This window comes from Bubalus bubalis, chromosome 16 (assembly GCF_019923935.1).
Source record: "Bubalus bubalis isolate 160015118507 breed Murrah chromosome 16, NDDB_SH_1, whole genome shotgun sequence".
Classification (NCBI taxonomy): domain Eukaryota; kingdom Metazoa; phylum Chordata; class Mammalia; order Artiodactyla; family Bovidae; genus Bubalus; species Bubalus bubalis.
This window is the reverse complement of record NC_059172.1, coordinates 70,736,749-70,749,365: the sequence shown is the minus strand read 5'-3', so window position 1 is coordinate 70,749,365 and position 12,617 is coordinate 70,736,749.

Sequence of the window (12,617 nt, the reverse complement as noted above, 5' to 3'; positions counted from 1 at the left end):
CTTGTAATTGTGGTAGATGTGTGTAAGTTGATTCATAACCATAACATGTTGTGTTTTGTTTGGTGGCTTTAAAATAGTCCAAAGAAAAGAGTCTGACCCATCAGAGGAGCTAGGTTATCAATTAGAGAATACTTTCTTTAACTGAGAGAAGTTCAAGGGAGGGGGTTATGAGAAAGACAATGCTAAGGAATGCTCCTTGCCTCCCATAAATGTGTAGTTTAGCATTATATGAGAGAGCTGACAGCCAGGGTTCAAGATAGCTCTGGAGAGAAATTAAGAAAAGATTGTGCTTTGGGTAACATGGTATGGATGGGAGTAAGAAACTTTCTTTCTCTGAAGGGTGTTTGGGAATTGACTGAAGCCCCCAGGACTGGAACTGGGAGAAGGCTTGTTACTTTCCAGACGATCGAGAGCCATCCCGGTCCTTCTCTATGTGAAAGGAAACCAGAGTTTTCAGGAGTTGAGTGAGGACCTCGGCCTGCCACTCATCCTGAGATGGTTGTATTTCCTTTAACAGAGCCATCTCTCAAATCAGTTTGCAGGTGCTGCTGACAGAGAGGAGATTGCAACATGAACAATGGAATTCTGGGAGCATAATCCAATTGTGCTTTGTGTGAATGGAGTTCCCTGAAGTTGGGCAAGACAATAGGCTGTCTTTAAGTTCTTTCTCAAATTACATTGCTTGTATTGCTCCTAAGAATCAGTCAGTGTGAGTACTGTTTCATTAGTTAAATGGTGTTTGCCATGAAATGAGTTAGTGATTCTCAAAGTGTGATGTCTGGGTCATCTGCATCAGAAATCATCTGGAGTACTTTTAAAATGCAGATTCCTGGGTCCCACTTGGATCTTCTGACTCCATGGGAAGGAAGCCCAACAATATGTTTTTCGAAAGGACACCAGCTTATTCTAGGATGCATTATAGTTTGAGGTCCAAAGAGACAGACATTGTTAACATCATGCAACAGAAAACATGAGTAAGACAGTTTGGCACAATTACCCCTCCTTTTTGGAACTTTAGAAGTTCACTGATCATAGATTTTTTTTCTTAGGTCAACTCCTATCACTAGTTTTTGGTCACTATACAATTTAGGAAAGTGCAAATGCACCTTTCTATGACTTAAAAGCTGGTATGGATGGAAGAGAGCCATTAAAAGAGGAGGTTCCATTGCAAAGACAGGAGTTTAGATCGACAAGAGCTTAGCCACAGTCTGACACAGACCAGAGCAGAAAGATTTTCCATTTCTTAAGTAGGAAATAAACAAACAAAAAAGAACAAGACTCTTTTTTTAAAAGCAGCTGCTGAATGTCATGCTTACGAATGTCCCACATTGCCCCCTCTGTGATACTGGTTCAAGGCAGAGAGCATAAGTTCCTTCCATTCCTTCTCTGTTTGGTAAGGAAGGGTCAACTTCAGTCCTTCTTGGACTCTGGGTCTGTGGTGATGCTGTGATGCATCACCTAGATTCCCCTTTGGGGATGACTGACTTACTCTCCCAGCTGATGGGAGTATGGCTAGTGGAGAGCCCCAGCACCTCTGACTCCCTTATGGGGATTCCCTCTGCTAAAAAGAGCTGCCTGGCTGAAAACTGCCCTTTTCCAGAGTGTCTCACATCTCATGATGGATCCCAGTGGAAATATTAAAGCTCAGCCTCCCTGCTCCAACTTGGGACAAAAGAAAGGTAATTCCAGCTTCAGAACTCCCCATAGGGTTGACTGAGACCTCCAGGGAGACTGAATCACAGCTCAACTTCTCCCTCCTTCAGTGCTTCCTTCTCTTCCTTTCTACAGGTGTTCATTCCAATAATACTCCATAATGAACCTCCTGCATGCTAAGCTCCATCTCAGAATGTGTTTCCTGGGGAATCCATCCAAGGTTTCTCTTCTGTGTGGTCAGAGAAGGATTAGGTCAAAAGTAAGGGGGTGAAGACTTCCCTGGTGGCTCAGTGGTAAAGGATCTGCCTGCCAATGCAAGAGACTTGGGTTCAATCCCTGATCTGAGGAGATCCCACATCTGGGGAGATCCCACATGCCATGGGGCCTGTGTACCACAAGTGTTGACCCTGTGCTCTAGAGCCCAGGAGCTGCCACAGCTGAGGCCACAGGCTGCAGCTCCTGAAATCTGAAGGCCTAGAGCCATACTCCACAGCAAGAGATGCCACTGCACTGAGAGGCCTGTGCACCTCAACTGGAGGATCACCCTGCTTGCCACAGCTAGAGAAAAGACCTCACAGCAACAAAGACCCAGCACAGCCAGCAATAAATAAGATCAATAAAATTATTTTTTAAAAAAGAGTAAATAGGTAAAAGAAACTCATTTATATATATATATATTTCCCCCCATAGCAGTCTCTGATCCTGGAAGTACATAGCATTCAAAGTTCTTTGGTCAATGGAAGGTTCTATCCTATGAGGAAAGGTTGATTTAAATTTCATTCTTAACATCAAATTATGTGAATGATATCTTTAATCACAAAAAATCTTACCCTAAAAGACTTGCCTTATGAATTTCACCCAATCACCAAGCATATTCCCCAGAAAAATTTAGGTATTTGTTAGAGCTACTAAATTAAAGGTGGCAGGGTTCCTTTTTACCAGGAATAAAACAGAGTTTCCATTGGTTGATTGTTCAGTTGATTGATCCATACACTCAAAAGATGTGCTTTAGATGCCTACTATGTGACAGGCACTGATGTAAGCTTTGGAAACCAAAAGTGTTGTTTTCTTGGAGTCTGTTTTCTAGGTGGGAAGAGTCAAAAAATAAATACACATGCAAATAAATAAGATGATTTGAATTAGCGATAAATGCTATGAAGATAATAAAATAGGATAATATAATAGCAAACTATTCTGAGCAAGGTTTGGCTATAGGGAGAGGTACTTTAGACATATTCATCAGTAAAGTCTAGGATGGGGAGGCAATATTTGAGTAAAGTCCTAAGTGGGAAGATTTGGGCAGAAATAAGTGCAAAGGTGCTCAGTTTAGTTCAGTTCAGTTCAGTCACTCAGTCGTGTCCGACTCTTTGCGACCCCATGAATCGCAGCACTCCAGGCCTCCCTGTCCATCACCAACTACCGGAGTTCACTCAGACTCATGTCCATTGAGTCAGTGATGCCATCCAGCCATCTCATCCTCTGTCATCCCCTTCTCCTCCTGCCCCCAATCCCTCCCAGCATCAGAGTCTTTTCTAATGAGTCAACTCTTCGCATGAGGTGGCCAAAGTACTGGAGCTTCAGCTTTAGCGTCATTCCTTCCAATAAACACCCAGGACTGGTCTCCTTTAGGATGGACTGGTTGGATCTCCTTGCAGTCCAAGGGACTTTCAAGAGTCTTCTCCAACACCACAGTTCAAAAGCATCAATTCTTCGGCGCTAAGCCTTCTTCACAGTCCAGCTCTCACATCCATACATGACCACAGGAGAAACCATAGCCTTGACTAGACGGACCTTTGTTGGCAAAGTAATGTCTCTGCTTTTGAATATGCTATCTAAGTTGGTCATAACTTTCCTTCCAAGGAGTAAGCATGGGACTAAACTTAAAGGAAAAAAAAAATGCCTAGAATAGGGCAAAAATTGGGGACTAAGATAAGGTCAGTGAAGAGGGCAAAGTCATGGTGAGAATTCTGGATTTTATTTGAAGGTCAGTATGAGACTGATAATATCTTAAGCAGAAGAGTGGTGATCTGATTTACGTTTCAAAATCAGATAACCAGCTTCTGTGAGGAGGATGTATGATAAGGGAGCAAGAAAGAATCAAAGCCACCAATGAAGGGAGAGTTCCAGGAGCCTGATGTGAAATGACGGCTTGCACCAAGGTAAGATCTGAAGACGTAAAGACAAGTGGGTGGGTTCAGGATGGTTTCAGAACTACAGCAGACATGAGAGTGGTTTGGAAATAGTGTGTGAGGGAGAAAAAGTTAAAAAAAATCGTGACTTAGGTTTTCAGCCCAAGTGACTGGGTGGGTTCTGGTGCCATTTTCTGAAATGTAAAGACTGCATTTGAATTCTCCTCTGAATGATTAATGTGTTTCACCCTGAGCAGACATTGTCTTTTTCTGCCAGAAGCATGGACAGAGACAATGCTGGATGTTTCATCCTTCTAACAGCCTCACCTGCTGCCCCAGGGGCATTGTATAGACACCGCAGAGAGCCAATCTGCACACTTGCCAGAATCTCTCGCCAAATTTGTTATGCTTCAGTGTTCCAGGACACTTTATTATAAATGAATAGCTAAAGGCAAAGTATAATTAGGGACAAGGGTAGTGGGGCATACAGAGTTGGCACCACTTTGAGCGTAGCATCACTGTATAGGTGCCAGGTCCTTGTAACACTAGCTTTACTGCCCAACTGCCAAGAGGTAACCCCTCCCACCGCTCATCCTGATGGGCAGGGCCAGGCAGGCCAAACAAGTAGGATAGTTTCAAGATCTCAGACTGAGTGATATGTACGCCAATCATGGACCCAACTTTCAGCAGACATCAATAAAGGAATAGATAATTAATTGGTCCAGTCAGATTCAAATGTTTCTTCTCAAGATAGCAGTGAAAAATAGCGTTTCAATTGGAATTTCATTAGATTGATTGACTAGTAGAGATTTCAGAGTCCCCAGTGTTTATTTAACATTAAGGCATTTTATCTCATGGAATTTACTACCTTAACTGTGGGAAGTTTTTAGGTTTTATGGCTGCTTTTTGTTGTGGTGGTTCTTAGATGTACCTTTCCTCTAGGCTACAGTTACTGGGAGTCTCTTTTCTGTTTTCCTCTTATCCTTCACATTTTGTACAGCACTGGGTTTGATTACGGAGAAGGTAATGGCACCCCACTCCAGTACTCTTGCCTGGAAAATCCCATGGACGGAGGAGTCTGGTAGGCTCCAGTCTGTGGGATCGCTAAGAGTCGGACACGACTGAGTGACTTCACTTTCACTTTTCACTTTCCACTTTCCTGCTTTGGAGAAGGAAATGGCAACCCACTCCAGTATTCTTGCCTGGAGAATCCCAGGGATGCGGGAGCCTGGTAGGCTGCTGTCTATGGGATCGCACAGAGTCGGACACGACTGAAGCAACTTAGCAGCAGCAGCAGGGTTTGATTAAGTTTTCTCTTTTTCCATTGGCGTTCAAGCCTGTGCATAAGACTTGGGGATATACTAACTCATTGTTTTTTCTTTGTACCCTGATACCCTTGTTTCATACTACCCCCTGCTTTTTTAAACCATTTTTCTCTTCATTTTACCTTTACATGAAAATCTTTGGGAACTGCTTGAACATAGCAGAGTTAACATCATGCATACATTTATATTCATATATGCATTCATATCACTGCTCTCAAGAATTTATTTTCTTTTCAAACCCTACAGAACAGGTCATGAGGCAGGGAGTCTTTCTAATGGAAAGCCACAATTCTCAAGCTGGGCTGTGCAGCAGTATTCAGTGAAAACATATGAATTCTTATGAGAACAAATCAGATTTTCTGGCGTGTCGATTTTCACTGCTGATTTTGAGGATATCAATTCATATTTTAAAAGAAATAATATATTAAAATGAAAGGTTTTCAAGAATTTTGAAAGTTCAGTATGAGCCCTACTAGGGTTTGTGGGGGAAAAAATATTGCTTCATTCCTCACTCCTTAAGGTTTCCTCTTACTTAGATTCTTTTATTCACAATAAAAAGGAAATTTCATGATCTCAAGAGACAAAGAAGAACTCTGCCCTTTACCAAAGGTAGAATTTTTTTTGGAAATGAAAGTGGTCTGGATTGCTGAACTGGCATAGTTCCTTTGGTCTTCGGAGGTGTTCAAAAAGGCTTGTCACAACCTGTCAGCCAGCACCATGGGTATAACTGAACAATGACTTTAAAGAGCAAAGAGGTTCCGACCTCTGTTTAAACTTTCTTTGAGGTAGAAGAGGTCATCTTAAATGACATCCAGTCATAACTTACCATAACTCTAAAAGAAGCACACATCAGAAAATAAAGATGATTGCTAAATAAAAGATTTTTAGCAAATAAACACTTTTGGAAATCATTTATTCCCTTTATGTAGCTACGCTTTAAGAGAGATTGTCTTAGTTTGAGTTCCTCCAAAGGTCATCTCTGATGCAAGCATTTGGATGCTGGTAGTTTATTTGAAAGGAGATCTTAGGAAGCATGTAAAAGAGTTGGGGAGTTAGGCAATGAAGATAGAAAAGCCAAAAAAGGGTATGCTAATGAGTAAGTTTCCACTAGTTCAGCTGGGGCTCACCTCCTGGGGTTCTCTAAAGGACTGTGTGTTAATTTGATGCTGCAAGAAGCAGATTTCAAGATGGAATCAGATGTACCAGTAGGAGAAAATGCGGTACCACTGGGATAGAATTTTGACGGTACTTGATTAAGAGGGCTGGAATGAGAGACTGGGAAAATAAGAATTCATTGATTTGGGAACACTTTCTTGGAACCTGGGATTTAACATCTTCAAGAACCTCAGGGATGGGACAACCTTGCTGCTTGGTTGGCTCTCAGAAGCTTAGAGAAAAATGACGAGTGACATATTGAGTGAAGTACCAGCACCTGTTTTAACCTGGCCAAGGGTATAGGAAGAAAGAAAGAGGCATGAGTATATTTTATGAAGTTAGAAAACCCCAGAGGATTATGCTTCCCAGGCGTGACCAGAGGACACCACTTTTATCAAGGCCACCAGGAATGTACAGGTGAAGGGGCGGCAGAATCGCTGAGAAGGGGTGGCTGTCTTCTGCGGCCAGGGCTGATGGAAGACAGACGATCACAGAGCTTTAACAGCCAAGGGAACTACATGGTCTCCAAATGGGCCAGGTGGCAGCACTTTATTAACAGAAGCTAGGAGGACACTATCATGGAAGTTTGAGACCCAAGGAGTTGTGGAGATAGTTAAAAGAGCTTGGGATTCCTAGGGGCAAAATAGGTGGGCAGCCTACAAAGATGTTGGTAAACATAATCAGAAACAAAAGGAAAAAAGGAAAGAAGGGAGGGAAGATGAGGGAGGGAAAGAGAAAGAATGAATGAGTGAATAAGTGAATGAATGAATGAATGGGGGAGCAGAAGACTTACTGAGGGTGTTCACCCCAGTAAAAAGTCATGATCCCAAGCTGAACCAATTTTCATTTGGAAGCTCATTAGTTGAAGAGGAGACCAGGTCCCCAGGAAGGAATGCCCTGTGATATCATGGCAAATATAAATTTTAATGATTCTCCAAATCTTCCCCCTTAGTGACGGATGGCTATTTGTTCAGATGACAGTACACTGAAGAAATGGAAGTACCTAGACATTCTGAGGACTAGTGGACACAGAGCCTGAACTGGTATCTGTAGCTGGTGACCCAAAATGCATTATGGCCCCTCTGTTAGAGTGGGGACTTATGAGAGCCAGGTAATAAGCAGTCCTGGTTAAAATCTGACCTCCAGCGGACTCACTGGAATCAGGAACCCACCTAGTGGTTGTTTTCCTTGTCCTGGAGTGTATAATGGAAACTGATGTACTTAGCAGTTGGAATAATCTCTACATTGGTCTTTGGCTTATAGCAGGAGTCCCCAACCCCAAGGCCATGAACCAGTATTGGTCCATGTTAGCAAAGGGCTACACAGCAAGAGGGGAGAAATGGGGTGAGCTAGTGAAGCTTCATCTGCTGCTCCCCATTGCTTCCCATCACTTGCATTACCGCCTGAACCATCCCCACCCCCCACACCACTCCCCATCCGTGGAACAATTGTCTTCCATGAAACTGGTCCATGGTGCCAAAAAGGTTGGGGACCACTGGCTTGTAGGATAAGAGCTATAAACTCTATCCACTATGTTGGATAAAGCAAAAAAGATACCTCTGAAACTGCCCTTGGCCCTGGCCAAGACAGTGAGTCAAAAGCAATAACACATCTGTGGTTGCATGGTAGAGATGAAAGTGAAAGTGTGCTACTCAGTCATGTCCAACTCTTTGCAACCCCCTGGACTGTGGCCCTCCAGGCTCTTCTGTTCATGGAATTCTCCAGGTAAGAAAACTGGAGTGGGTAGCCTTTCCCTTCTCCAGGGGATCTTCCTAACCAGGGGATCAAACCTGAGTCTCCTGCATTGCAGGCAGATTCTTTACCATCTGAGCCACCAAGGAAGATCATGGCAGAGATAATGCTACCATTAAATAAAGACCCATAAGATGCAAGATAAAAGAAGATAATAATTATATCTCTGTTTCATACGCCAGTCTGGCTCCTGCAGGAATCAGATGGATCCTGAAGAATGAATGACTTCACTGGCATAGCCAATTCACTGAAGGCATAACCAAGTATTACAGAAGCCCCAATTGCAGCTGCTATGCCAGACACGTATGAGTTAGAGCAGTTTAATAAACCTTCAAATCCATGGTATGTAAGATTGATTTGACAGATGTGTTATTTTCCATTCCAATTAGAAAAGAAGATTAGAAAGACTTTGCATTCATGTAGGACAGAAAACAATATTCATAAAGTCTGTTGGATCCTCTGGCTGAAGGGGGAAGATTTTGCCTTGGGGCTATGTTAACTCTCCCATCTCCATCATGATATATTCATAAGAGATCAGGATGACCTGAACATCCATCCTACAGATTGTCATGGGTATAATATATGGATGACCTCATGTTATTCAGATGGGATGAGCAAAAGTTGACTAATTTGCTTGGAAGACTCATAAGCTGCAGAGGATGGGAGATAAGCCTTATGAAGATTCAGAAACACTGTCACCAGTTAAGTTTTTAGTGATCTAGGCACAAGGAGTATAACCTCCAAAGTAGGAGGAAAATAAATGTGTCTTCTCTCCTTTACCACCACCACCACACACACACACACACTCACACACACACAAAGCAGCACAATATCTGTTAGACTTCTTTGGAATAAGAAGACATAACATTCCATACCTGGGATACTGTTCTAGCCCATTTGCTGAGACAGCTTTGAGTGGGGCCCACAGCAGGAAGGGACTCTGCAGCCAGCTCTAACAGCAATGCAAGCAGTCCAGCCACTTTCGCCATATGATAGAGAAGACTTCCTGGTGTTGGAGGTGTCTGTGGTGGGAAAAGACCTCATACAGAGTCTATGGCAGCCTCAGGGCAAGAATCACAAGTCTAACCACTGGGATTCTGGAGGGAATCCATGCCATCTGCAGCAGAGAATTATTTGCCTTTTGAGAAACAGCATCTGGAATAGTGCCCTGGTAAAGAAGGAACACTTGGCTATGAGGTGCCAAGTGGCCATGCCACTGGAACTGTCCATTATAAGTTGAGTCCTGTTGAACCCACCCAGTCAAAAAGTCAGATGGGCACAACAGTAGCTCCTTGGAAGATGGGAGGAGTACATTCAGGTTGAGCCTGAGCAGGATCTGTGAACATGAGTAACTAATTACCAGTAGATAGTCCAGACTCCCATGTTACTCACCGCATTTGCACCAATCAACTCCTATGATCATACTGGGGCAGGATATCCCATAGAAGCAGTTGATGGAGTAGGAAAAATCTCAAGCTTAGTTTACAGAAGGGTCAGCGTGGTACATGGGTGCAAGCCAAAAATGGTTGGCAGCTCCATTATAGACATTCTAGGGGCCTTGAAAGACAGGGACGAGGGGACTAATCTCAGTGGGTGGAGCTATGAGCAATGTATCTGGTCTTCCACTTTATGTGAAAAGAGAAGTAGCCCAAAGGGAGACCATGTGCAGATTTTCAGACAGTGGTCAATGACTTGACTGTTTGGTCAGGGGCTTGGAATAAAAAGAGTTAGAAGACTGGAGACAAGGAAGTCTGGTTAGATACAATGAATGAGCATCAAACATTTTTTTTCCACCATAATCCATTATTGAAGACACACTGAACAACTGAATAGGCAAAATGAGCAACCAAGTAGACTTAGCTAGTTGATATTAGCCAGCCTTGGTTATCAGCAACTCCAGATTGGCACTTAGGACCCATGAGTGCTGTGGTTTGTAACACAGACAAAGCTACACATGGCCTCAACAATGTGGGTGCCAACTTTCCAAGACTACTAGTTCTTATTACCTCTTGATTACCAACCTGCCAGCAAAAGTAAAGAGCTCTGAATCCTTGATATGGCCCTATTTCTCGAGGAAACGACCTTAGTGTGAAAGTGACGACACAGGACCCTTTCATTCTGAAAAGGATAGATACATTTTCTGGGTATGGGTTTGCCATTCCAGCCCACTAAATCTCAGCTAGCACCATTAACCAGGGCTTATGGAATGCTTATGATTTGGCACCCCACTCCAGTATTCTTGCCTGTAAAATTCCATGGACAGAGGGCCTGGTGGGTCCATGGGGTTACAAAGCGTCAGACACGATGGTGTGACTGAGCACATGGAATGCTTTATCCACAGGTGTGGACACTCACACAGCAGAGTGTCCATCCAGGGTCCTCTGCCATAGCAAAGGAGACTCAAAGGCAGAGATTGAGGGCTATGTTATGATAGCCAGCAGGACATGATTCAGAACTAACCCACTGCGGGAAGAAAAAGTTGGGGCATTTTCCACCAATCACAGTCCTTCACTGGCTCAGGGTTGTTCCTGGCCCATCAGCTCGCCCTGCCTTGTTTTCAGACTGAGCACACACTCATAGCTATTTGAATGCTGTCAACAAAGAGACACACAGAAAGTTATCTGTATGCCTGAAAGCCTGTGACTTCTAAGGAAGGTCAGGGGATATGAGCAGAGCATCACAAGATGGAACACATTCTCTATATGTTCATAAAATCTTGAAGTAATTTGTTATGCTCTGGGATGGCAAATTCAGTCATATTCCAAGTTGGATGTGCAGGGAAAATATGTCCATTTTTGGCTGCATACTCTTTAACTGCATCTTCGTGAGACAACCAACTGTGTAATATTATTTTCTATAAAAAGAACAGAAAAATAATTCAGCCTCCCCTTTGGCAGGGTTTGCTTAGGAGGGCTTGGGAGGGGAGTAACATGCAGTTGGAAGGACCCATGGTCATTCTGTCATGAAACATGTCCTTTGGTATGGAAGTATATGGATAGGAGACATGCAAGGAGGAGACTGTAAGTCATAAAATTTATGCCACCCAGTGCAAAATAAAGGTATCCCCAACTCAGCCTCCCCTAGACTGGATCTCAGAAATGACTGCAGCCACTCTGACAACCCAACTGAATGCAGCATCTAATGGAGGGAAAATCATAGTGGAAAGGGAGAAACAGGATTCTTAATCTTTTGGAGCTATGAATCTACTTTCTAAAATTTTACAAAACCAATGCCCATGGATCCATTTCTAGGATTCCTCCATGGGTCTTGGAGGGGGCCTGTGCAGTAAGGTAAGTAAAGTACTCTTGATCTTGAGATTTCTCATCTTCCTCTAAACCCAACTGCTTTCTGGAAGTATATTTGATATATTCAACCTGCTCAGCTTCTTTATTCCTAATTCAGGACCCACTTTGACTGTTAGTCCTTTGTAAGTCTTTCCTGATCCTCAAAGTTTGGATAGATTCCCTACTAGAGGAGATTGGGCAGCAGTCTGTCCTTGATGACAATATACTGAACTTGCCTGTTCAATTTTGCATCTTCATCCGCATCTCTCACTCTCTCAGGAACCATGATCTCACCCAAACTTTACTCCCTCCCCATTTCTCCAGGGGCTACAAATCTTTGAGGTCAGGACCCATGTTTTATTCATCATGTAGCAAGCAGCCTAGCATATAGGAGATAATAAAAAAATTTGATGAATTAATAAGTAAATGGAACCATAGCAAGAGGGACAGGCATCTATTTCAATGAGTTCCTAAGAAAGAACTCATTTCTTGACAATGGGAAAAATCCTTTTAGAATACACAAAGCCCTTCTCTATGATTTTCCTTTATCAGAGTTCCTCCTGTAACTGTTTCTGACAAGTATTCCTCTAGAGCTGCCAGTATAGCAAACTCATAATTGTCCCCAATGAAGAATCTTTTAAATCTTAAAAAAAATTAACTACATAGCCTCTTCTTGTCAACCATTATGAATTATGTGGAGAAACAAATTCATCTCTGCCTGTCATCACGTAGCATGTTCTTGAAGACTAAGTGTAATTGGGAAGATAGGAGAGCATAGGAATGGTGTCTATCTCTGGAATCAGTTGTTGTTCGGTTGCTCAGCCATATCCGGCTCTTTGCAACCCCATGGACTGCAGCACACCAGTCTTCCCTGTCCAACACTATCTCCCAGAGTTTTCTCAAACCCATGTTTATTGAAATGATGATGCCATCCAAGCATCTGATCCTCTGTCACCCCCTTTTCTTCCTGCCTTCAATCTTTCCCAGCATCAAGGTCTTTTCCAATGTGTCAGTTCTTCACATCAGGTGGCCAAAGTATTGGAGCTTCAGCTTCAGCATCAGTCCTTCCAATGAATATTCATGGTTGATTTCCTTTAGGATTGACTAGTTTGATCTCCTTGCTGTCCAAAGAACTCTCAACAGTCTTCTCCAGTACCACAGTTGAGAGTTGAACCATAAAGAAGGCCGAACACTGAAGAAATGATGCTTCTGAACTGTGGTGCTGGAATCAGAGATTTGGATTAAAAACATAGCTTCACTGTTTACTATCTGGCAACAGGGACTGAGAAGCTCTGGAGGAGTAAACCAAACTCAGCTCT